Below are 18,561 nucleotides of genomic sequence, written 5' to 3'. Positions count from 1 at the left end.
ATGACACAGTTTCCCAAACCAAAAGGAAAATAATGGTTACCAGGGGGCCAAACAGGAACACAAACCAAGTTATATTTAGGCCAAATGCAAAAGGGTATACCAATGCAGATTAGAAAAATCCAAAACCACGATTGGTTAGTTCTATGTTCTCATTTCATTTTCTTCTAATTTAGTATAAATGTTCACTCTTCTTTGCTTTGGGCATCTGTGAGACTTCTCAGTTCTGAAGGAAATAACATTGCAATTAGTTATGAAATTGGCCACAGAGGGAAATGTTGCTAAAAGTTCTAGCAAAGGTCACTGGGAAGGTAATATTCATTGGTTCTTTTGTTCATTGATTCACCAAAACACACTGAGGTCTCACTACATAGGCCAGGCCAGGAAGCACCATAGTGAACAAGGGAACCTGCTATGAAATTTGTAGGTGAACAGACAGCCAACAGCTGGGGTGCACTGCTGAGAAGAAAATGCATTGGGAAGAGTGGATTATGAGATGGCTATGAGACTTGACATAAGCACAGCTGTTCCCAATAATCAGCAGGCTGAATTTGGGATGGCCCCAGCCGCAGAAGAGTGCAAAATGCAGCACAGCTGCCTTTCCTAAGTTGTTTACATTCAGAGAAAGAAGTAGAACACAGGTTTCTCTTGTTACAATGTCACACCCCTCCCAAAGAACTGTTGCTCCACCTCCTTGTTTACCACTGGACATAAAAGACTCCGTGAAGGAGGATGCAAGGTTTTTTTTTATGGGGGATGGATTGATTGGTTGGCAGTTTGTGAGGGGACTGCCACAAAATGATGCTGGCTGCTGAGTTGTGCTAGAGATTAGAGGAAACATGGGACAGTGCAAGTCTGAGGGCCAAGACTTTAAGAGAGATTAAAGAAAACATGGGACAGAGCGAGTCTAAGGAAAGAGACTAAAGAATAGAAAAGAAGACTTTAGAAGTAAGGTTGTAAAGATATACAAAAGAAGCAGAGTAAAGAGAAGAGAAGTAAAAAGCAATGAGGCTGTTGTGCGTCTCCATCCAAGCACCCAGCACACCTGGCCCCAACTTTATCATTTGTCTTCTCTGCATCTCCAGTCACCCCCAGTTAGGTTCAGTAGGAACAGAGCTCAAGAAAGCTCACTCCAGAAGATGGTAAAGGGGCATAGCAGCTCTAGTTTGGGAGGAGGGTGGTCAGGGAAGGTGCACTGAGGAGATACCACTGGACTGAGAGAAGGAAGATGAGAAAAACCACGCAGGCCAAGATGAGAGGAGAACTTTCCAAAAAAGAAGGACAACAGAGGAACTAGGACTGGAAAGGCCATGTGCTTTCAAGAAACAACCAGAAGGGCCAGAGCAGAGTAAAAAAAATTTTTTTAATGTGCCTTTTCTAAGTGTCTAAGTGTGTGAAGGCCTCTTTCATGTAGCTCCTGACTCCTGGTGCTGACCTGCAATACCCCTCACTTTCAGGAGCCCCCGAGGACCAGGGGTCAACTGCTGGGACAGATTGGGCCATGTGATGGTGGAAATGTCTCCCTGTGAGCCAGGAGACCTTCAATTTACTATTTTATATAACCCCGGCATTTGTGAACTGAGGTCTTGCAAGTTAAAAATAAAACTGTAGCTAACTCTACAAGGTAAATGCTTTTTTAAATTAACAATTATTTTGAGATCCTTAGAGAAAGATACTTCAAGATGCAGTTCTTCTAATTGATCATCCCCTATACCCTGCTTCCTGAGGCTTGGGGAAATCAGCACAGAGAATCAAAACTATTCCTGAGTTGTCAACTTTCCTCCATGACAGACTCACCATTTCTGAGATCTTGTTCAAGAACCTCTGTCACCTCTCACTAATGCCTCCTCAGAAGCCCCTGGGAGGTCTGGCCCTGCCCTAGGCTCCTACCCCTCCACTACCAGCTTCTTCTCAGAGGATTTTCACACCCAACACTCTCATCTTCTCCTGCACCCAGGGAGCCTGGCTCAAAGCAGACCCCAAAACTATGAATCTCTAGGTTCTCTTGCCACTTGCATTTTGGCTGGGTATACATCCTGAAGAGGATAGGAAAAGCAACTCCAAGTGAGTTGACTTAAAAAAAATGGAGGTTGATATCTGTGTAATTTTTGCATGCAATTCTGTGAATACTCAAGACTTGGTCTTGCTTCAGCACTTAAGACTATTGTGAAATTATCTTCATCCATTTTCTGTTGCTTCAACTGGATACCACAGACCAGGTAATTTATAGTGAATAGGCTTATTTAGCTCATGGTTCTGGAGACTGGGAAGTTGAAGAGCAGAGTGCTCATATCTGGTGAGGGATTCTTGTTGGGTCCCAAGGCAGTAAGGGGCTTGAGTGAGCACCATGGCTCATGTCACTCTTCTTCTTATAAAGCCACAACCCCTTGGGACTAGGAGTCGATACTGATGGCTTCATTTAACCAAATACCATACATGGGTGAGGTTTTCACCCTCTAATGAGGGAATTCAATTTCAACATGAATTTTGGAGGGAACATTTAGCAGAGTTAGACCAGGTCAGTTGTTTATCATAAAATCTCATCAAAGACTATTTGTAGTGGGTTGAATGGGGTCCCCCAAAAAGATAGGTCCACACCCTAATCCCTAGAATCTGAATGTGACCTTATTTAGGAAGAGGATTTCTAGGGATACAATTGAGTCAAGGATCTTAAATTTAAAAGTTCATCTTGCATTGTCTGGGTGGGTCCTAAATCCAGTAATGATGTATGAGAGTGAGGCAGAGGAAGATCATACAGACACGGGAGACAAGGAGGCAGTACAACCCTGGAGGTAGAGATTAGGGAGATGCAGCCACAAGCAAAGGGATGCCCACAGCCACCAGAAGCAAGAGGAGGCAAAGAATAGATTCCTCCCTGGAGCCTCCAGGAGCATGTGGCCTTGCCCATGCCTTGATTCATTCTCCTGGCCTCCAGAATTATGAGAAATAAATTTCTGTTGTTGTAAGCCACAAAGTTTGTGGTAATTTGTTATGGCAGGCACAGACAACTAACACATGTTTAGAGGAACCATATAAGGTTTCTTATGGATGAGGCACTTTAGATAATGGCTCCTCTTGTCAGTGGATATCTCAACGTGGTCCTCAACACTGTAGACCTTGGTATCAAAACCCAATCATCATTCATGTTCTAGCAAAGGAATGATAGTGCAGAAAATATAAGGAAGAAATTGCTGTGAAACCCATTTGTTTTCAATCTCATCGTCAGAAGATTAAGAAATCAGTTATAAGGGAATGTGTGGATTAACTCACTAAATGCTTAAGTATTTTATTTTAGTATCATTCACAAAGATCTTTCTAAAATGCACCTTAAATTTTCCTGCCAATTAGAGATAACATAAAATATAATCAGACTTCTCTTAAGGAAAGAAAAATTGAATAAATTTAAAATAAAAATCCATTACTGTGATGTGGACATGAATATACAAGTATAGGCTTTATATGTGGTAAATGTCTCCTTTCATCTCCCCTCTCTCATTGCCCCAGGTTTCTAAACATTATTAATTGATACTGATACCTTAAGGGTTATTGAACTATAGCCTGTGCCTGTCTTTTTCCCTCCCCTTCCCTGCCTCTACCTTACAAACACACACACTCTCCTTTCCTTCTTTCTATGATCAATACTATAGTTCCCAGAAAACCACTAAGAAGGGAGTACACTGTGATATAATGCATTCTGATAGGTGAACTCCCAACTGTCAAATAGCATAAGCAAGGGTATGAGGCTGTTTTGGTACACCTAAGGACAGGCTAAAGAGCAGAACAGTCCTCTCTTGAGCAGAGCAGAGGTGCTATGTACATTAGTCTGCTGCCCACTAAGCATTAGCTGAGAATTCACAGCAAACCTTTTAGCTACATCCCTGAAAGAAGGACTCAAATATCCTGTATGAGGCCAGAGAGGGGACCAAGAACCATCCAGGCCATGGGGTCTCTGTTTAAGAATGAATAGATGGACTGGTGAGGTGGTTCAAGTGGTAGAGTACCTGCAGACATGTGTAAGGCCTTGAGTATGATCCCCAGCACTTAAAAAAAAAAAAAAAAAAAACAGGTATATAGAGAGGGAAACACTAACATATAGAACAAAGGAGAAGAAACCATGTCTAAGACATTTAGCAAAAGTGTGATACTTCAGTCAATTCAGGATCCTGAAAATGTTTAGGAAAATATATTTGCACCAGTCAAGATACAAATAGGATAGTCTTCTATGTACAGCAAAAAATAAGACCAATGAAAGGAATCTAAATTCTTAGAATATAAAGAAAGTAACAAAAGCTAAGTGATAAGAGGGGGAAAGTGTCTTCATTTAAAAGAGAGAAGAAAAGATGGTGTGTCACCACTGACTATGACACAGAGATAAGTCAGATAATATATATGAAAAACTTGAATGGAAACAGAAAACTAGCAGCTTATTTAAAAATATGAAAAATCAAAGAAAGCAGCAACAGAGCATAAAATAAAGAGAAAAACCAATGCATTGCATATAACAATAAATGTAAATGGATTACACTCTGAAGAGCTATGAACCGGAAGGTTAAAAAAAAAGAGAGACAGAGAGAGGAGGGACAAAAGTAAGTACATAAAGTAAAGTGTCTGCCAAAAAAATTCAGAGTGGGCTAATGGGTGTCAGGTAAAGCCAAAAAGAGTAAAGCAGGACCCATGATATTTCCATGTGAAATTATTCAAAGCAAAAAACAAAAAGACTAAAACTTTTGAAAGAACTATTATATTTCTAATAATACATTTCAAGTAAATTATTGTGTATACAGTCACAGAAAAAGCTCTAATAAAAGTCTTTATATAATAGAGAAAATTGCAAATAACCTTAACAATTAATTAAATACAATATTTCATATCCACAAAATAAGATACTCTATGGCTATTAAAAATATGTTTTATAAGCATATTTAGTGACATGAGAAAATGTCTGAGATGTTTTACACTATATTAAAACAGGTTACCTGTTGCCCTGCATATGTAATCTAATTTTCTTTTATCAAAACAATAGTCTATTCATAAATCACATGCATTCTTTGATACATCTTTCCTTGCTTCATTTTCTTCTTTTTGCTCTGTTCATTTACCTGTGCTTTTGTCAACACTTTTGTTTGATTATTCCAAAATACCTTTAAACTAAATGCTGTGTTTATTTGTTTATTAGAGGAAATATGTAAAACAGGACTATGAAAACCAATTTAACAGTGTTGTGAGGTGGGACCTTTAAGAGATGATTAGGTCATGAAGGCTGTGTAATTAATCACGGGAGTGCATTAGTTACAATAAGAGTGTTTGTTATAAATCAGGTTCAGCCCCCTCTTGCTCTCTCTCTCTCTGACCAGTGTGTTGTCTCACCTTTCTGGCTTCACTGTGGGATGACACAGCAAGGTTTAGTCAAATGCTAAACCTTGGACTTCTCAGACTCTGTGACTGGGAGAAATAAATTTCTTTGCATTATAAATTAACCAGTCTCATGTATTGTGTTATAGCAGCACACTAAAATAAGTCTAACTAGGTTCTTTCCCAATTATTCTGTTTAATAATCATTTTCATCACAATATTTATCACACTTTTGAATTATTGCTCTATTTATTTGGGAAATACTTGTTTCATCCTTCAACTATAGTTTTCTACAGACAAGGTCTTTTCTATTTTCAATGTATACTAGCCCTTAACACAGTGCCTAACATATAAAAAATCACAATAATAAAAAAATTCATATAGCACTTACTTCCCATGTACCAAGCAGGATTTAGATACTTCACACTTGTTAACTCATTTAACAACCTATTAACTCATCCTCACAACAACTCTGCAGTGTAAGTGCTATTACTGTCCCTTCTGTGAGAAAACTAAGGCACAACTTCCTTCAATAAGCCCTGTCACCCTAAGGAAATGCTGCCATTTCTGTCTCTCTCCATGCACATAGATGGATATAGATATGATGTGTGTAGTTTTCAAAATAGGGATGATATTTTATGTATGATCTTGACTTCCAGCATTTTTAATTAATACTACGTAAACATCAGGCTATTGGTTTTGGTGGTGTTGAGATTTGAACTCAGGGCCTTGAGTGTGCCAGGCAGCCACTCTACCACTCAAGCCACAGTCACAGTCCTTATAAGCATCAGGTTTTAATAATGATATACCATCCCACTGTATAAGTCTGTGTGAATTTATTTAATCATTCTCTGATTTTTCTGAGCATTTAGATTAGTTTCAATTTATTGCTAATTTATATAGTACCATAATGACATTCCTTTTCGTTTGTTTGGCAATACTGGGACTCAGGGCCTTGTACTAACTAGGCAGGCACTCTACCATTTCATCCATGCCTCCAGCCCTTTTAGTGTTGGTTACTTTGTGATAAGGTCTCACTTTATGCCCAGACTAACCTGGACCACAGTCCTCCTGCTTGCGCTTCCCTGTTTAGCTGGGGATGAGAGGCGCGGCCAATGCATCTCACTTTTATTGGTTGCAGTGGAGTCTTACAAACATCTTGCCTGGGCTAGCCTAGAACCTCAATCCTCCTGATCTCTGCCTCCCAAGTAACTAAGATGATAGGAGTGATCCCCCATACCTGGCTGCAATGACATTTTTCAACACAAATATTATAAGTGCCTTCTGATAAGTTCTAGGAAGAACTCAAAAAAAACATGAAGTTTAAGGATTTTGAGGTACATTGTTAAATTGTCTCCCCAAAAGGTTATTGCCATGCCAGGCCATAAGGGACTGTTCACCTAAAACAGCACCAGGGTCATGAGTGTTCCCCAAACTACCTGTGGGTAGATGGTGTTCACGCCATATTTGGCATAGTTCCAAATTTAGGTCCTGACTTGGACAACACTAAAAATAATTTATATTACATGATTAACTAACCAGTTTAAGGAACTGCAACATAAGCTTTAAATAGATAATAAAGACTGGCTATACCCCTGGCATTTGGATAGTACTTAGCTATTTAAAATTATAACTACTCCATGAGGAGAGAGATATTCACTTAGATTTAAGATAAAATTCAAGTTTAAAATTGTAATCTAAAATCTGATGTGTTATTCTTCCTTTTTCCATATTAAAAACCCAAACAAAATATACATTTTATCACCTGCTTCTAGCAATAATTCTAAAATTAAGCAGTAAAAAAAAAGCCTTTCTGCTATACTCAAATAGAGAAACAAACTCTGCATGTGGGCTAGCCAACAGCAATAACGCTAACAGAAAGTGTGACTGGAGTACACACAGAGTCTGCTTTCCCCGCTTTCTCCTGTATTTCCGTCTTTTTTCAAATGACATTTGGGATATTCCTTGATGACAGTTAAAAAACTGCATCTTTTTATTGTCTATGTTCCCAATGGACTGCAGTGAAATCTTGGAGCAGACATGACAGATAGCTCATGTCAGCATTAGAGCAAGTTCTAAGAAAGAGGCCTGAGCCCAGTTTATCCCACAGTAAGAGACACGAGACACCCGCAAACAGCAAATTGCAACTTATTCCATTATCAAGGAAGAAAAGAAGAATTAACCCAGAAAAGCCAAGAACTTAACTAGTTAAACATAAAATAAAATCATGGAAAATCACGAAAAATAAGTTTCATAGTGCTCTAAAGCACGTTATTGACTTAAATAGAAGTTAGTTGCACACATAAAACTTTATTGTTCAGAATTCTCAAGAACTACTCTTTAAACACCAACCCATTTGTATCATAAAGAAATAGGTTATTTATAATATACATAGATCTTATCCTGATATACTACCTAGGGTTTATGCCCCACAAAGTCTTAGAATTGAGACTGGTTTTGAGTTTTTAGAAGTAGAAATGTCTTCTTTGGGATGAGCACAAAGAAGGGAATGGCATGGCAACTTCTCATTCCACCGCTAGCCTAAATCACAGTGACCCACAATGGGCTCTGCAAACAACAGGTGCAGGTCAAGAGCCTTGTTCTTAATATGATAAACATTGCGTATGATAGCTGTTATGTCGAACACGATGACCGAGTTGAATTCCCTTTTTCAAAAGTCCATATGCACATATATATATATATATATAGCATATAATAGATAGTGTATTCAGTATTTTGCTGAAAGCAAAAACGTGGAACAGCTAGGGTCTGAGGCCTAGAGGAACTTCGATAAGTGATGACACAGGAGGAAAGGAGCAGAAGGAAAAACCACGCTCTCCCTGGGCTCATACTTGAGGCCTAAATTTCTGACCCTGTACATTTTTCTTAAGGGCAGAAGGTTAAATCCCTGGGGATGAACTTGTTGGAGAAGAAAGGGTCCTGAGAGGAGAAGGTGTCCTTTAAGTCATGTGAACATGGAAGGAGGAAAACAAACGATGTGACTGGGAGTCTAATAAACCGTAAGTCAAGTATAGAAACCTTCCACACTGACACAATGGGGAGCACCTGAAATGCTAGAAACCTTGACACAGTAATTGCTTCATAATGCTTGAAAACTCTGCAGGTGAAATAACATTAAAATCTGGAGTTTAACTTTGACTAAGGCAAGCAGTAATTGACAGACCATAAGATTAGGGAGTGGTCATGCTTGTATAAAAACTGTCATAGAGACAGAAAGCCTCCAGGTTTTGTAGTTTATTGACTTGGTCATTTCAACTACCAGAACACTTTCTTCAGAAGAACTCTCATGCAGAAGTCCATGATAGGCCACTAACAAAAAAGAAAAGTCCAGGAGAGAATAGAGGTCCCAGAATTCATCCACTTGGCCACAAAACAGTAAACAATTCCCAAATTTACTCCATAAAGTATAGCTTGAAAACAACTAACCTTGTCCAGTACTGTCATTTTATCAGTAAAGACAATGAAAGAGAAAGAGAAAGGAAGGAAGGAAGGAAGGAGAGGGAGGAAGAGAAGGAAAAAGGGAGGGAGGGGAGAAAGTCAGACAGGCATAGTGACTACACATGTAATCCCAGCACTCGGGAGGCTGAAGCAAAAGGATGGAGAGTTTGGGGCCAACCTGGGTTACATAGTGAGACCCTATTAGGCGGGGGGGGGGGGGGGGGGCGGGACGATGGAGGGAAGAAATAAAAAGAAAGAAATCAAAATAACTTTCTCCAAAAGTAGACCACAGATACCATAGCATAGTATCACCAACCTGCTGAGGGAAAAGTAGCTGACCACCAGGAGATTGACACTTATTGGCTACAGTTTGAAAGTGTCCCCTTCAAGATTCAGGTGTTGCCAATGTGACAGCATATGATGAGGGACCCTGAACATGATTAGACCCTGAGGCCTCTTCCCTCCCATGAGATAAGAGGCTTCATGCAACCTGGTCAGCTGTCATCGGTTATGTGAGCACACAGCACAGCTCCCTTCCTGAGGATGCAGCCCTCACCAGACAAACAAGCCTGCCCACGCCTTGACCTTGGACTCCCCAGCCTCCACAACTGCAAGAGGTTCATTTCTGTTCTTTATGCATTACTCAGTCTGTTATATTCTGTTACAACTGTACAAATGGACCAAGAAATTATCAAAATTATCATTTAAGAGTAATGACAGCATAAAGACATTTTAAGGTATATGAAGACCAGAGGCTTATACTATATCTTGTGATTTTTAAAATAAGGTTTTGACAAGGAAAAAATGCTGAAAATGTAGAATTCATGACAAACACAAAACTTTGCTGAAAGTTAATAATTCAATTTTTCAGTGGTGACTATAAAAATAACAACTAATAACCATGAGATAACCCAATATTGTGACTGGAAGAAGGAAATACTGAATAATGACATGCTGTGTTTTGTTTTAAGTGCAGTGAAGTAAAACCTTTACAATTAAGAGAAAACACAAACACTAGACATGCACTTGCTGCTTCTGTATCACCTGGGAGAATGAAATATAAAAAACTCTGTCAATACAACAAGATATAGGGAAAGGAGAGGGGAGGCAAAGAAAAAGGTTAACAAACAGGAAACATAACATAAGATGGTAGAAATAGGTTCAAATACACAAGTAATCACAGTGGTCACAAATGAATGGAGTACATCAGTTAAAGAGGTATCCTATTGATTTTTTTAATCCAGTCATATACTGCTTGCAAGAGACATACCCAGAACAAAATCATACAGAAGGATTGAAAATCAGGGATCAGAAATATATATCCCTCAAATTAATGTCCACAAAATAAATACCACATTAATATCAAATTGACTTCAAGTTAAAAAATCATTAATACAAATAAATAAGGACAGTACATAATAATAAAAATCACAATTTCACATGATGATAACAAACAGGAAATTAGTAAGCTTGTCACAGCTTTAAAATATGTAAAATAAGCTGGGTGCCTGTGGCTCACACCTGTAAATCTAGCTACTCGGGAGGCAGCGATTAGGAGGATCTCGCAGTTCGAGGTCAACCCAGGCAAATAGTTTGCAGGACCCTGTTTCAAAAATACTCAACACAAAAATGGACTGGTGGAGTGGCTCAAGTGTTAGAGCACCTGCCTAACAAGCGTCAGACTCTGACTTCAAACCACAGTACTGAAATTTTTTTAAACTATATGGAGCTAAATTAATATTTAGACAAAAACTTATAGCATTAAATTAATTTACTAGAAACAGAAAATTTAAAATAAATATTCAATTCGAGTTCAGAAAAATATCTGAAAAGTTAAAGAAAGTGAATACAAGGAAAAAAAATAAGATTGTGACACTAAGAAGGGACACCTTTACGGACTGTCGGTGGGAATGAAAATTAGTACAACCACTACAGAAAGCAATATGGCGATTCCCCAAAATACTGAAAAAGAAGAACTACCCATATGATCCAGGGAAACCACTCCTGGACACATAACCAAAGAAATATAAGCAGGGACACAATAGAGCCACTTGCACACCCACAATATCCAAGCCATGGAAACACCCAGATGCCCTAAAACTGTGATTAAGAAAATGTGAGGTACACACACACACACCAATGGAATATTATTGAGCCATAAAGAAGAATAAAACTATGTCATTTGCAGGTAAATGGAAGAAACTGAAGGTCATTGTGTCAAGCAAAGTAAGCCAGGTTCAGAAAGACAAAGGTCACATGTTTTCTCTCATATGTAGAAAACAGATCCAAAAGATAAATATATACCCAAATACAAACATGATCATATATATGTATATAGAGAATATATTTGCAATAGTAGGACTGTTTGAGGGTACTAGGGGGAGGAAGGAGAGGAAAAGAGAATGCTAGGGAGTGAACAATATTGAAATACACTGCGTCTGTACAGGTAGAAGATATAAGAAATGTATTGAAAGCTGTTGAACAATAGGGAGTGGGGGAAAGGCAAAGGAAGAGAGATAAAGGGGATTAGACTAAAGTATAATACATTCACAGCAGAAATACCATGGCAAAAACCTTTGAAAAATGAATGTACATTTAAACAGTGAAGGGCAGGAGTACAAGTCCTGTTTAGTGGGGTAGATACCAGGGGGAGGGGGAGGAGGAACAGGGAGGCAAAAGGAAGGTGAGCATGGCTAATGTACTTTATGTACTTGTATGAAAATAGGACAATGAAACCTGCCAAAATTATTTTAAATAGTGAGGAGGGGGATGAGGGAAAATGAGGGCGGGAATGAACCTGACGAAGGTACATTGTAAGCATACATGGAAATGTCACAATGAAACCCCCATACAACTAATATATGCTAAGAAAAATGTTTTAAAGCGGGGGACTCTTGGAGGTGAGGAAGTCCCAATAGTGGAGCTCACAGATGGAACTGGGGTCCTAAAAAAAGGGCTTGAGGGATTTCCACTCTCTTCTGCTCCTTCTTCAAGTGAAGCACTGCATGTGGCAGCCATCGTGAAAGCAGAGGTGATGCCCTCACCAGATACCAAACCTGCCAACACCTTGGTTTTTTATTTCTCAATCATCACAACCGTGAGTAAATAAATTTATGTAATTTACAAATTTCTCCGTCTAATTTGTTTTGTGACAGTACCGCAGACAATCGCTAGTTACCCATTCATTCATCCATTAGTATAATTCAGCAATAGTTTCCTCTGTCCATGTTATTTTGAGTAAGAAAGGCACTCCATGACAAAGCCACTAGTTTACCTGTAACCTGAACTACTCTGCTGGCATGTACAGAAAGTTTTAATACACCCACTGTGCCACTGCGCCACACAGAATTTTTTTAAAGACATGTAGTTAAGAGTTGAGAATTACTAAAGTAATCATTTTAGTGCTTGCCTGTGATGTTGGTTAAGGGTAAAATGACTACCAGTATAATACAGTTGGCCCCATTGCTTTGATCCTGGCTCAGCTGCTATAGTGTCTGTCCAATCATTGCTCTTCGTCAGGGCAATGCAAAAGGCAAATGATATCTCAGTCTTGTTATGAAAATGATCCCAACCTCAGGGATCAGGGGCAACAAGGATCCTAGGGGCTCTGTGGATGGTACTTTGAGAATCACGCGCTAGGGAAACTCAGGCACCTGCACAAGCAGGCATTACTCATATAACAAAAAAATTGCAAGCAACTCGAATGTCACTCAACAGCAGAATGGATAGATAAAATAGTGCACACTCACTCAGTAGAACGGCAGACTCGCTGACTGCACTAAGGCCATATTCATCCACGTGAATAACTCTCAACCAAAACCAGTTGGCAGAAAAGGAAGTACAGTTTAATGGCCTAAAAAGGGATTAAATTTTTGAAAAAAATAACTATCTACTATCATATCATATATTTTATAATTACACCACAGTAAAAGTACAAAAACATGACTTGGAATGATAAACACTGAATTCATGACAATAGTTTGGAGAAGGAACAAAGTAAGGCCAGAGAGAGGTTTTTAAGGGCATACGATTACATCATGATATTTTAGATCACCAAAAGTCTAAAACACACACGGCATCTATCATGTCAAGACTTCATAAAGATGTGCAGCAAGTATGTATGTGCTGTTTACATGTGAATATTTAAAGTTTCATAATTCCAAAAATAATTTTTAAAAAATAAATTAGCTCTAGATTTATGATTTTTAAATCTTCTCTGCATTTTAAAAATCACCAGTAAGCATAAACTACAATAAAACTTATGTTCCTTAAATTTAGATGTGGGAAAAAAAATTTTTGAAATAGGTTATATTGGCAAAAGACTATTTTCAGAAAAATGCCCCAGTATGAGGACTAGCACTATGCACTGTTCTTTACTGATCCCACCCACAGCCTACTTGTTCACTTGTGAAATTCACTGCAATTAACTCACACTGATGGTGGGGAGGGGGAGTGAGAAAGAGAGAGAAGCACGTGGGGGAAGTAGGGTGGTACCAGAAGAAGAGGAAGGTATCCTGAGTTGAGGGAGGGCTAACAGCCTAGAATGAAGTTGCCATGTTATGTTTAAACCCTGAAAACTTCTGCAAAAATATTAATAAGAATAAATCTCCTTTCTTACTATAATCTAAATTTAGTGAATTGTAATCTCAAGTGTGAAGTCTAAACTTTTTCCTAATTGAGAAGCATTTGCATATATTGATTTGCTACACATATTTCTAATTTTTTATGAGAGAGACAGTATTATATTCTTCAAATATTACTAATGACCCTTGATTAATCAAGGGAATAAGCAACATTTTTTATTCCTTCCTTATCTTTTTATCTATCTACCATTTCATTTTTTATAGGATGGTTCCCAGAATGTGGGCAGAAACAGGGAAAGGAAATTAAACATAATTACAGGAATATTACTAAGGAGTCTGACATGACTAGAAATTAAAACTATTAAATATTTTAATTTTATGATAGCATATTGATTTTATGTATTCATTATTTTTGTTCTAGTTCAGCAATTACCTTATAGTTGATTTTGGTATTAAATACCCCCATCATATTTACAACTGCCTTGAATAATATTTATTCTTTACAAACTCCCTTATACCAAAGGTTTCCATCTATGTTGGAAGTAGTTCAATTGTCAATGGCTTTATCATCCAGTCAATCCACAGCCCCCCTCATAATAATCCATGCTTTTCTCCTTTTGGTTAAACTTGGTCCCGGCAGGAGGCTCATCACCATCTCAACCTAAGACTCAGAGGGCCAACGAGATGAAGGGAGGCTTGATCTTGGTCCGCTGCAGCCTTAAATAAGTAACTGTCAAAGTGGCAGAACATTTACAGTGACATTTTCCTAGGACTCAAAGATAAAATCAAAGGTGAGTCACGTACCTGCACATGCAGGGCTGAACTGAACTAGATAAGACTTCAGGGCTTGTTAAGAATCAACCATCCTAGTTGAAAAAAAAAAAGTCTAATGAAAGACACTGAGAGCAGATGGAATCCACCTGGATGGGTGAACACCAGGGTTTTCCCCCCAGAAGTAAAGGGGGCTCCAAAAGAATGTCTCCTAGATGCTGATTTGTCTTCAAAGAGGGGAAGCAGGCATCCCCAGGCCCTGGGGTGATATCTACCTGGCACAGGACTGGAGATGAGGGACTAAAAAATAACAGCCAGGCAGGAGGTAGGGTCCACACCAAGGAGCAATCTGGTCACCATCTGGCAAAGCAAGGATATGTCACACTTGCTTACATGACACCAAAGAAGGGACTACACCTGAGCCATGTTGCAGGTGTGACCTACAAGGGACTGACCTAGTCACCTGGAAACTGTCATGCTTCACAAGCTGCTGTGGGATGCTCCACAGACACAAGAACAGACAGAGGGTCCTAAGGGGTCAAGGAGCAATTGACCTCCTTCTAGAAAAATGTGCAGTGGGGACAGAGCCCTCCAAAGAATTCACACTCCTGCAGGGAGTCCACAGAGATTTTTTTTTTTCAAGTGTGGACTAGTATGAAGCCAGCATTCACCCAGAGAGGAGCTACAGCTGGGCTAGAAACCCAGGAGGACCTTTGACTGCTCTCCTGTCCCTTGTTCCCATCCCCTACTCAGTAGAGCTGGGACAGGGAGAAGGATGGAGGAATGAAAGGGGAGGGACTTCCACCCACTCACTCTGAAAGCTCTGGCCCTGAGCTGAAGGGGGGTGAGGGAATAGCGATCATGCTTCCAAACAAATTGATGCAGATTTTTAATAACTGAAAAGGATCAGAGAAACCTGGGATGTAATTAAGAAATAGCTGAGAGAGTTTTTAAAAAATTGATTACTCAGTAATTAAAAGAAATAAACTAAACAAAACAAAATAAGAGCAAGTCTTGTTCATATACATATCAAGTGCAGATTACGCAATGAACAACTTGCACAGATCGGCTAAGAGTTGGGAAAGAAGCAGAGTGAGGAGGATTTCTCCAGGTAAACTAGAGGACGGTTGAAGCCAGGAGGGAAGGAGAAACTGCAGCACAGAAATGTGGCCAAAATGACTGGTCCCATTAATCCAATCAGAAAAAAAACTCATTAAACAGATAAATCAAGTGTTTTTTCTGGGGTTTTGCTTGTTTTGTTTGTATGTTTGTTTCTAAATTCCTTAAACACTACCTTCAACCTTAAATATTCCATGACAACTTTCAGAACACAGCTGACTTGGAGCAAATGTAGTGTAATGATGAAGACCAATGCTAAGTTCAACTCCTGGTTCTTCCACTTCGTAACTGGGTGCTTCAGTTTCCTCACCTATGAAATGGGATCCCATGATAGTTGAAAGGAGAAATAATGCCTGCCATTTAGCACAAGTGCAATAAATGCCATTAGATGATTGACTGACTCCTACACAATGAAGCCCTTTAAAAACTTTAATTGCGGTATCTGTGGTAATTATAGTGCTTGCATTTTGACTCTGTTTAATACGTGAAAAAATGCTCTGGTGGAAGTCAGCTTCCTGATGGAAAACATGAAGCATTTTTGTACAAATGCTACAAAAAACTCACATAGCAAAGAGAACTCACTGGAGAAAACTTCCCATTTACTTGACAAGAAATTTATTCTCTCATGATTTTTTGAAATATTTCCATATATAAGGCAAAATCAAACATAGAAACATATATGTAAGAGCAATAACCCATGAATGCACTCTGAATAACTATACATAATGAATATAATCCACAAGTGGACTTTCATTTTAACATTTAATGAAATCACTATTGAAGAACTGATCTGAGTTACCTGAGCACACAGTAGTTGGTCAGCAAACCTTTGCTGAGGATGGCGATGGATTCTTCCTCCACGAATGAATGACTTCTTTCTAAGTGGTGCCTGAGAATGTTTATACAAACCCCATTTTACTACAGGCCCACACTGAATTACTGTCACGAGCAACCTAAAGACAAAAATCAGAATCACAGTTTTTTTCTGCATCTTGTTAAAAATCAAACTTCACCATAAATTTGAACAAATCTAATGCATAAATGCATATTTTGGGTTATTGCATGCCAGCGTATCTAATTCAAATGCCACCATATTTTAAAATCCAATTGATGGCCATCATTCACCTGTTCTTCAACATCTGAGTTGTTTCACATTTTTTTCTAGTTTTCCATAAACAGTAGAAACTGAAACCTAATCAACAGCAATACTTTCCTCCACCCATCCTCAAGGAAAATACTCCAAGCCTGTGGCCCAAGAATCCAATGTTGCCGTAACTCTATGTTCTCTGTTGCCTGCTTTGGGAACCCAACCTCGGTGGCTTGGAAGGAATTGGTCCTTTGAAGCCCTCCTCAAACAACTGGAAGCAGCACATGCTTCAAGAGCCCAAGAGGACATCCGCAATCCATCTCCTGCACACACATATAATTTATTGTCATTTTAAGACGTGAAGTATGACACTTTGTAGAAATGATATGGCCCCAGTCTAGATAAAGCTGGAGGGAGGGACCTAAAATAAGAAGAGAACCTCAAAGTGACATCAGGTTGCTCCACAAGATTAGATTAGATTAGATTTGATAGAAAGATAAATAGATAGATAGATAGATAGATAGATAGATAGATAGATGATAGATAGATGGATAGAACCAATTTTAGATAGAATTAACAAAAGGGCCACAAGGCTAAATGATCAAAAAGCTCAATTATATTATAGGGCAACTCAAAACTACTGATTGAATTCTTAGGTCACCAGAATGTGCCAGGTAATTTAATAACATGCCCGTTCAATCGAGTTGACTCTGCTAAGCACCCAGGCGAGCACCTGCCTGGGTCTTCATGTGGGTGAACTCCCTGGATCTTTAGAACCTTTTCCTCAGCCACAGACACAAAGCAGCTCAGAGGGAAGGAAGACATTCAGAGGTGTGAGCTGACACAGCCTAGTAAAGATTTCCTTTCCCTTATCTTCCCTTATTTTCCCTTCTCTTCCCTTCCCTACCAAGAGTTTGTAGCCATTAGAAAAAAATAGGAAGCTGACGAATTAACTAGAAAAGAATCTATGCAATTGGTTTTTCTACTGTAATCAAAACTATTGGGAGTAGAGCACTTGCCTAGCAAGCACAAGTTCAATCTCTAGTACCACCAAAAGAAATTAGTAATAGATTGGGGTATGGCTCAAGCGGCAGAGCACCTGTCTAGCCCTGAGTTCACACCCCAGCACTGAAAGAGTTGGTCCGTGGGGAGATTGGGGTTAACTGAATGGCTGCTGGGGTCATCTCTGTGGATGTGCAGCCAACCGTTGGCATCATCCACTGAGCACATTTCCAGAGCACATGAAACTAGGGACGGGAGGAAAACTTAAGTGGGGCACACATACTGGAACAATGGTGGTGGCAGTTCTATATGGAGTCACAGGAGGAAGGCACAGAAGTTAAAGCTTTCCCAGCCTGCAGCCCTTATGCCAGACATATTCTAGGATGTCTTTACTGAAACCTCGCCTCTCTTTTCCTCCTGCACAGCAAAATCTGCTGCTTATGGATCCCTGCTGAATTCTATTCCAGATAGAATGTCAGAGAAGGGAGAGAGAAGGACCTGCATGTGCAAGAGTGCAGGAACTCAGTGCTAGGCTGTGGACTGACACAGGTCCTGCCACTTTTTCCCACTTTATAACATTATTTTGCTCTACTTTTAATATTATCACAAGCACAAATTCATGATTTTTTTTTTGAGAAACAAAAATTATATATACTTAATAGGTACACTTTGATCATTTAAATTCAGGATTTTTTTGATCAGTTATATGCTGCCTGCCAGGATTCTGTATACCTTATGCACTGATAAATATACAAATCCCTTAATTGCTTCCTTTTACTGTTGTATAGAAAATGCTTCTGTCAACCCATAAAAAGAATACTTAGAAACAAGTCTTCGTGTGTAGAAGACTTTCACACTAAATGAAGAATTTGTGTTTAACAGTCATCAAGACATTATAGTAGTTTTATTACTATTCTTCATGATTTTCCAATTCTTCAGAACCTCACAAAGTGATAGCTACATAAAAATCCTAAAACTTCCACAAAATCATAGTTGTATATATAAAATTATTTAAATATCATAACCTATCATTTACCTGATTATTAGTTCAGTGTGAGTATAATTAAGATATTCATTTCCATTTGTACTTTCTTGAGAGCCTGATGTACTTTCTGTGCCTATCTGATTCAAGTTCAAATAGCTTATAGTTTAATTCAATAGTTTAATTTGGTAGTTTTCAAACAAGGTTGC

At 38.9% G+C, this 18,561-nt stretch overlaps 1 long non-coding RNA gene across 2 annotated transcripts in view; it reads right to left on the bottom strand.

The window, feature by feature from the left end:
• The window catches only part of LOC141420661 (uncharacterized), a 140,961-nt gene that overhangs the window by 108,958 nt on the left and 13,442 nt on the right, over positions 1 to 18,561 (bottom strand). For both annotated transcript variants that reach the window (XR_012445176.1, XR_012445177.1), the window contains exon 3: positions 16,081 to 16,234. This is a non-coding gene — a long non-coding RNA (uncharacterized lncRNA). The remainder of the gene's footprint in view (positions 1 to 16,080; positions 16,235 to 18,561) is intronic.

This window comes from Castor canadensis, chromosome 1 (assembly GCF_047511655.1).
Source record: "Castor canadensis chromosome 1, mCasCan1.hap1v2, whole genome shotgun sequence".
NCBI classification, from domain to species: Eukaryota; Metazoa; Chordata; class Mammalia; order Rodentia; family Castoridae; genus Castor; species Castor canadensis.
The sequence above is the reverse complement of the archived record's forward strand: the minus strand, read 5'-3'. Positions and strand labels throughout refer to the sequence as shown.